The sequence below is a fragment of the Chenopodium quinoa genome, unplaced genomic scaffold (genome assembly GCF_001683475.1).
Source record: "Chenopodium quinoa cultivar QQ74 unplaced genomic scaffold, ASM168347v1, whole genome shotgun sequence".
In the NCBI taxonomy this organism is placed as follows: Eukaryota; Viridiplantae; Streptophyta; class Magnoliopsida; order Caryophyllales; family Amaranthaceae; genus Chenopodium; species Chenopodium quinoa.
In genome coordinates this window covers 900,562-909,285 of record NW_018744845.1, presented here as the reverse complement: position 1 = coordinate 909,285, position 8,724 = coordinate 900,562, and the positions used below count along the sequence as shown (strand labels likewise).

At 34.0% G+C, this 8,724-nt stretch overlaps 1 non-coding gene across 1 annotated transcript; it reads right to left on the bottom strand.

The window, feature by feature from the left end:
- Window positions 1-6,790: 6,790 nt before the first annotated feature.
- TRNAR-CCG lies at window positions 6,791-6,863 on the bottom strand. The gene has a single exon. It is a non-coding gene; the product is annotated as a tRNA-Arg (tRNA).
- Between the last annotated feature and the right edge of the window lie 1,861 nt (window positions 6,864-8,724).

Here is an 8,724-nt window from a genome sequence, read left to right as displayed (position 1 = left end):
TCCCAGGCTCACTTAAGGTTCTCTGGAGTTGGTTCAAAACCAATTCCAAAAGTATCCATTTTAGGGAGGCCAGTTAGTCCCATTTGTTTAGCTATTCTTTTCTTCTTTCCTTAAGTCATTCCAGGAAAGTGTCCTTGTTTCTTAAAAATAGCATTGACCACGAGAATTGAGTGGGGGTTGAATTCAAAAGGGGTCTTTTCATCTTCATCGATAAAAGAGACCTCTTCGACGTTAAATCCCCACAAAATCTTCTGTAATACCCCGTATTTTTATACGTATTTTAATTTAAATAAGTATATCTTAAAGTATTTAAATGAATTATTTATGGTGTTTCATTAATTTAAAAAGAATTATTTTAATTAAAAGTTTATTTTTAATAATCTTGAAAATATATTATTTCATGATTTGGAAATATTGAGGCATATTATTTTATAAAAGGAAATTTTAAAAGTCAATGAGTTTTTAAAAAAAGTCGAAATACTAGTTTGAATAGGAAAGGGATCATTAAGGGTAGTAAAGGAATTTTAAGTAGGAGGGTTGTTGAAAGAGGGTATAAATACCCATCATATGCCCAAGGTGGAGAGTACCCAAAGGTAAACTCTCTCTCTTTCTCTCCTCTTAATTTCTTTTCCCCTTAATTTTTCCCCTTCCCCTTTATTTTATTTTTGTTTCAATCACCACCCACACACACCACCACCACCGCCAGCTACCACCACAGCTGCCCACTGGCCGATGGCCACCACCACAAGCACTCGCCGGCAGCAGCAACCACTAGGCGGGCGCGGCAGCAACCTGTCGTGGTGGTGCTGTGCGCCAGTGTTCAAAAAAAATTTATTGTTTTTGATTTTTAATTAAATCTACCCTTAATCTAATTATTGTTTTTGGGTTTTGTGATGATTTTATGATGTTTGGTGATAAGTATTTTGTATATAAATTTTTAGATTTGGTTTTAAATTAAAAAGCACCAAATTATAAACCCTAGGTTTCTAAGTTTATGTATAATGATGGAAATTGTTTATGGATGATTTAAATTAGGAATAATACCATTTTTTAATCCCAACTTTCACCAATTTATTTTTATTAACCCCAACTTTGGATTATTCCTCAATAATCCCAACTTTAAGGTGGGTTATCATTGTTTATACCCAAACCGGTCAACAAAAGTCAATAACCTTCTATTGTAGGTTGCTGGACACGTGTCGCCACGTGAGTGGTCCTTTTTTTTGTGACTGAACCAATTTTTTTTTAAAAAAAAAGAAAAAAATTTCCTTAATAATTTACTTAAATAAAAATTTCCCTAACCTTTACTTAAATTTATTAAGGAAATTTTATTTAAAGGAAATTATTAAGGAAATTATATGAAAAAAAAATAAAAACCCAGAAATACTCGTACTCCCTTTACCTGACCACCGTAACCCCCACCACCACCACCACCACCTGTCGCCAGCCGTCCGCACCAACCCCTCCATTCCCCTGCCCCAATGTTGCGCCGCTTTCCCCCCAATCCCCCTGTATCGGTGCTGCGACCCACCTCCACCCGCAATCCCCTCCTTTTTCGATTTGATTTTCCGCCAACCACAATCAAAACTCCGTTTAAACCTCTCCAACCATTCGAAACACCCTTGAAACCCCTCCGCCCCACTCCCGAAAACCCCCAAAAGCCACTTCCTCACCGTCGAAAACCCTAGCCGCTAGAGTTTCGGGGTAACCGGAGTGGTGCTTGGAAGTTTTTGAAAAAGGGGAGGGGTTTTATTGGCGGTTGCGTAGAGGTTTCGGGGGTGGTTGGTGGTTTCAGGGTGAGGGGGAGGGGAGTCGGCAGTTTAAGGGGAGGAGGAGGGTGGTTGGCGCGGCGCTCCGGCTAGGGCCAGGCAGGCAGGGGGTTGGGCTGGTGGGGCTGCGTGGCCGTGGAAGGTGGTTGGGCTTGTTGAATTTTTTCTTTTTTTTGGTTTTTTTTATATTTTTAACCAATTAATTTGTGACACTTGTCACTTTAACAAAAAAAAAAAAATTAACCCATTCAACAAGTAACCGGTTTTTGGGATTGAAGAATGATAGGCCACCTTAAAGTTGGGATTATTGAGGAATAATCCAAAGTTGGGATAAATGAAACTAAATTGGTAAAAGTTGGGATTAAAAAACGGTATTAATCCTTTAAATTATTGAAACAAGTGTTTTAAAACACAATTACAACAATTCTAAATGATTTAATAAAGCTGGAATTTTTATATATAGCTATAATTATGTTTCTTGAAAGGATTTTTAATTACCATTAATTGGGAATAAAAGTAAGGGTTTTAAATTAAATTTTAGCTTGTTTTAGAGGGTTTATGAGTGATTTAAAGAGTGTATATATTGCTTGAAATTTGTGTGGAATAGGTATTAATGCCTCTTTGTAATTTTGGTTTGTGGTAGACTTCCAAGTGAGTGATTTTATTTAGTCGTGGCGATTTTGAGATCATATTCAAGGTACGTTCGCGTACTTGGTAATTATTTGAATATGTAGACGCATGCTAGGCTTTGATAAATTAATTCCAAGTAGTATCATGATAGGTGTTGGTTGGAATTTGTTGATTGGATTGATGTTGGTAAATGATTTGTGATGATGAATTATTTGTGATGAATTGGTGATTGGAATTAATTATGTTGGCATGTTGATTAAGAACCACACTTTTATTATTGGCATGATAGAGAGCATTTTTAATTAAACTAAATGTTTAATTTGGTTTGAAATATGAAAAGGAAATTTTATTATGGTTCATATAATTTTTATTGATGCTATAAGCATGAGGAAGGGGCTATTTAAGTGTCTTAGTACACAGGAATAAATTATATTGCGATGCCTACGTGCACTTAAGGTGTTTCTAACACTGAGGGATAGGATTTGCGGCACATTATGCGTTTAAGGTGTCTTTGACACCAAGGTAGATTAAAAAGGGTTTAACAATTAAATTATGTGGTCACTAACTATTCAAGAATTAAATTGGTATGTTTGATTGCTTGAATGAAGTATAATGTTTGATTGTGTTATGGTTTAAGAGTCATCACCAAATATAATAATATGTAAACAACGTAAAGTGAAAGAGATTACGCATCAAAACTCTTGGAACGTATATACCTTGAGTATGAACATATGGGGGGAGTTATGGGGTTTTATATTTAACCATGACTTCTACTGGGAGTACCAAATGTTGTATTTTCCTTTTTATTTATTTTATGCACAGGACATCCAGTCACTTCATGTGACATTTGCCTACCCAGTTAGCTCCCAGTGTAGTTTACCTCAATTTATTTGGGGCAGGGATTTGGTGAGAAACCCGTTCGATGCATAATCAAATTTAAATAAGCAATTCATTTATTTATTGGTTGGTCGTTTGGTATGTTGTATGCTTGTAAACAGGTGCAACAAGGTAAGTTGTGTGTTGATAGGATGAAAGCATGTTAGTGTGTTTTTATTACGCTTATGTACTCAGCATTGCTGATTGTATGTTGTATGTTTGTTTGAACTTGTCTTTACCTTGGCCCTACGACGACCCATTTCTAATGGCGAGTGGTGGGGACAAGTAGAGAGAAGTTTTTTAGGTGATGAAACATTTTAATGATGGACATGAGTGAAGAGCGAATCATGCTTAGTTTCCATAGGAATATGATGTGTTTTATTGCTTTGAATATTATTTATCTTATTATGCTCATGAGACTAACGTAAAGGTTTTCAGTAATGTTTGGCTTTAAGGGCCTACAATGGTTCCAAGTTGTAGGTTGACTTTGTTTGACTTTACTTTCTTTTGGGTTTGACTTTTTAAGTTGACTGGTTTTGAATGGTTTTAAAGATAGTCTTCCGCTGTGTGTGTCTTTGATATTTGCCTTAGCCGTTTTCACGGTGACGGTAATGTCTTAGATTTTCCTATTTCGTATTTTAAAAGGGCAAAATAGGTATTTTAAAGGAAAGAAATTTCTAGGGTGTTACAAAGTGATATCTGGAAGCTTTGGTTGAGATTTTTATTACCACTAAAGGCAAAAACGTGTTTTAAAGTGTTTTGTTTTAAAGTTGGCCAAGTACTTATCGATGTTTTTTTTTTTTTTTGGTTTAGGGCATCCGAATTTTTTTTTTATTTGGGGTGTCCGAATATTTTTTATGATCGGCCGAATATTTTGGGCATTTTCGGGGCTTATTTTCGAAAATTAATTTTAAAAGAGGAGTCAAAAATATTTTTAGTTTGTTTATTTTGCAGGAAAGCAAGGATTGATGTAAGTATTATGTGCTAAAAGCTTTTAAAGCATATTGGTGAGCTTGGATAGGAAAGAATTTGGGCATATAAGTTAGAAATAATCATGTTCTTGTATGCATTAATATTTTAGGTTGTGATGTTTGATCATGTGGATTGATTAATTGAAAGCATGTGATTATGTGATTAAGAATAAGTGAAATTGTTTGATTGAACATTGAACCTAATTCATGCAAGAACTGTATTATTTTTATTTTCTTTGGGAAGGGAATTCCTTTCTAAGCCTTTTCCTTTACCAGATGCCGATTTTTCCTAGCAAACTTTCCCAAATTGGTACTCTATTTAAGAAAGACAATGAACATTTGTTTGACTATGTCAAGAAAATCCAATTTTATTGTTCCCACATGAGCGATGTCTTAGGAGACAAGCACTATGATCTTCCCGATCGTGTTTCTGCAATGATTATTCACTGTCTTCCAGATGAACCCCCATATCTTGCTGTTAAATCAAAGTTCTCTGATTTCTATTTACCAGGGGACATCCCAAATTACTCTAAATATAAAAATTTCTATGGACAGTGGTACCCTAACTATAGATACTTGATTTCTTACCTCATTAGAGTTGAGAAAGATCATTGTCAGCACTTACGCATTCCATATCCCAACTACTACTATAATAATCCGGCAGGGAATAATTCCCCTTCCACTAGTCATCAGTCAGGAAGTTCTTCTCCTACTCAGGGTAATCAAGCAGGGTCAGATGGAGGGCAGGAAAAAGGAAAGATGATGGATGAGAGTAACCATACTGTTGATAGTTCCATTATGGAGATTCCAAATCAAAATCCACCTCCAACTCCAATTATAATTGATATTTCATCAGATGATGAGGAAGATGAAGAGTTTGTCCAAATAGAGCAAGAACTAAAGTCACCTGAACCAGTGGAGGAAGAAGATGACCCTGAATTCGATCTTGGAAGCTACAAACAATCTACCTACAAGAAGGATAATGTTCGAAAGGACTAGATTTTTTGTAGTTTCATTTCTTTTAGGATTCTTAAATTCGTTTGCGCATTTTAATTATTCCAGTTTCAGTGAAGCAATAAGTGGCATGTCCACACTGAGTTAGTAAACTTATGTAGTTGCATAAGTTATTTAAACTCATTTTATCACAGTATTCCATTCATTTTATTACTCAGCAATGAAATTTCATCTATTTCCTTGTCAATTAATTCATTTTATTGACAAATCATTCATTTCGTTCCTAAATCATTTATTTCGTATCACTACTCCAAAAAGGCAATTTCTTATTCACAATATTCCATAATACCACATAAGGAAATATTTAATACTTATTTGTAGCCCTAAGAGCTACATATAGCATTCATCTTAATGTATGGAAAAATATTTCTTGCTTGGTTTTTGTTTTTTTAGTTTGGTCAAACAACAAAAAAATATGTTTTGTTGTTGGCTTTTAAGTCGACTTTTCGGCTAAAAGCTAATAGGGGTAGCTTTTTCTATTGACTTTTGGTTTGTTAGCCCACTTTTCACTAATAAACAGTTAACAACTATAACTAATTTACCAAACACTTTTATAAACAGTTGCTTTAAACAACCAACTTAAAAAGTCAATTTATATATCTAATACTTCCACCTAGTCAAACAAACCAAGCAAACCAGCCAAAAACTAATCGTCAATTGCCAAACAAACCCTTTCATCTAGGCTTACTAATAAGTAATAACTTCAGTTTTCTCAAATATAAATTACAATTTATAAACGACAAAAAATTTGTGAATAGGGTAAAAAAATAAAATTAAAACAAATATAGTAGTCAATCAACAAGACTACAAAATTACAATTATGATCATTACTCAACTTACTTGATTTTTTTTTACAAAAAGTTACTTGATTACTTATACATAGGGGTGAGCATAACAAGGTACCCTGTTAAATTCTTTGGAATCGGAACCGGAACCTGTTGCAACAGGTTCCTAAAAATGAGAACCGGAACTGGAACTTGTTGAACAGATTCCTGAAAATTGGAAATCAGAACCGAAACTTGTTCCAATACAAGGGTACTATGTCTTTTTCTATATTTCGTACTTTTTTGCAATTTTTTTTAAAAAATTATAGGTTCATAAATTTACAGTTTGCAAATATAATAAACCAAAAATAGTTGTTTACCAAATTTAATACATATAGTTATAACAATTATTTTTATTTATATTAAGTGAAAATTGGGCTTAAATTGATATATGATTTGGGCTTAAGTAACACTTTTATTAGGTTACAGGTACCCTACAAGTTCCAGTTCCAAAATATCGGGAACCTAAACCGGTACCTGTTGCAACAAGTTCTCTATTTTACTACCCGGAACCGGAACTTCTTGTATAGGTCCGATTTCGAAACTTACAATTCCTAACAGGTTCCGATTTCGATTCATGATGCCCTGAATTTTTGCTCACCCCTAATTACACGAAAACATGTACAAGCTACAAGTTTCTCAAAAGAAAAAAAAAGTTTTAACATTGTTTTTTTTTCTCGCAGCATTCTTAAGCTTAATGAAAAAGCGTTCACAATGGGACTCGAACCCACAATCTCCCGCTCCGGAGGCGAGCGCCTTATCCATTAGGCCATGCGAACAAATCAATGATATTTTTTGCAACAAACATAAATGATTTCTTAGATCAATATTTAATTGCAGCTTTTGCTTATCCATCTAATTCCCATTCTTTTGGGTGTTTGTTTAGAAGTTTTTAAAATTATTTTAATTGTAATTTAAAAAATGTTTTGAGTGTTTGTTTGGTAGGATAAATAAAATGAGCACTAAAATATTAAAATTGAAATATTTAGTTGATCGAATCATAGAAATTTGCCTGTTTTAGAATGTTCTATTTCACATAGATTGTACTTCGTATATTACTATCCCGTCTCATTCCCCACCTTAGGTAAGTTAACTTTCTTCAACCAACAAAATTTTTCTCTTAGCTTCCTAGGAAGTTGATTTACTTGTAAAAAACAACTTACTTCTGAATAATACTACTTCTATATATGTTCTATAAAAGCACCACTAGTTATGAGACTATGAGTGTACTGTTATCTATTGACACAGTTCAAATGAGAGTAAGGGGGAAATTTTTAATCGTCATAGTAATCGTTTCTTCCAATATTTTGTTTTTAAGGATCTAATCAATTTACTTTCTTTGATTTAAATTTATCTGAAAATGTTAGAATTTATTTTTGTCGCATGTGATTTAAACTTCAATGTCCCTTATATTTTTTGAATTGAATTAAGTTGTTTTTTTTTTCTTCTTCTATAAATTGGACTTATCTAATCCTATTTGTCATTGTGCCATACCTTAATCTCACCTTATCTTGCCTTTATATATACTTGTATTATTTGTTCAAAAAAAAAAAAAAATTGTATTATACATCACATACTTTATTTATATTAAACCAATTTTCAAACACGTATTTTTGAAATTTATGCTTCAAAGATTGCTTACTACTTCAAAAGCTAAGAAATTGAAAGACCAAAAATAATACCCATTTGTTGCGAGTAATAAAAACCGGAGGTAGTATTTAAATCCAGAGCTGAGATGGCTATGAGGCAAGCCGGGCCAAGGTTCAATTCGGGCCAAATATGCTTGCCCAAAACCCATAAATTAGAGTGGGCCTAACGGGCCGGGCTTTTTAGGTTTTTACTTTTTACTAGTCATTTTAAAAATTAACTTAAAAACATAAAATTGCTTGTGCATGGCCCGTTCAAACAAATACTTCGATCAGGGCCGAATTTTCACATCCAAAACCCGTCCAAAATTAGGCCGGGCTAGTGGCTCGGCCCCCAGCTTGATCACCTCTATTTAAACCCAATAATGGAGTGACTAGTGAAGACTAAGCAAAAGAGAGATAATACGGGTAGTTTCGAATTTCACAAATTCTTATATGTGGCTGGTAACAATGTGTGGCTGGAGTTACTTATAGGTACTTATTTTGGGGTTACTTATTCAAGTGTTACTCGGTCATTCAGGGGTTACTTATTCAGGGATTACTAATTCAGGAGTTACTCGGTCGGTCAGGGGTTACTCTCATACGGAAAACGCGCTAACCGACTGAGTAAATTTAAAATAAGTAACCCCTGACCGACTGAGTAACCCCTAAATAAGTAACTCCAAAATAAATAACCCTTGACTGACTGAGTAACCCTTGAATAAGTAACCCCTAAATAAGTAACTACTAAATAAGTAACCCATGAATAAATAACCCCGGCCACACAGAAAAATCACTTTTTGAATTTTGACCAGCGTTGAGTCATGTGAGTCATGTATATCTAATAGTGATTGCTTAATTGAAATCTAAGTGGTTTTGGTAGATTCAAAGTATTTTAGGGTTTTTGGAAAAGAGTTACCAAAACAAAAGGAAAGTTGTATGGTTGATAAAGATATGTCAATTGCCAACACGTTATAATTTTTTTTGAGAATTTGGAACATTAAAAGTTGCTTAT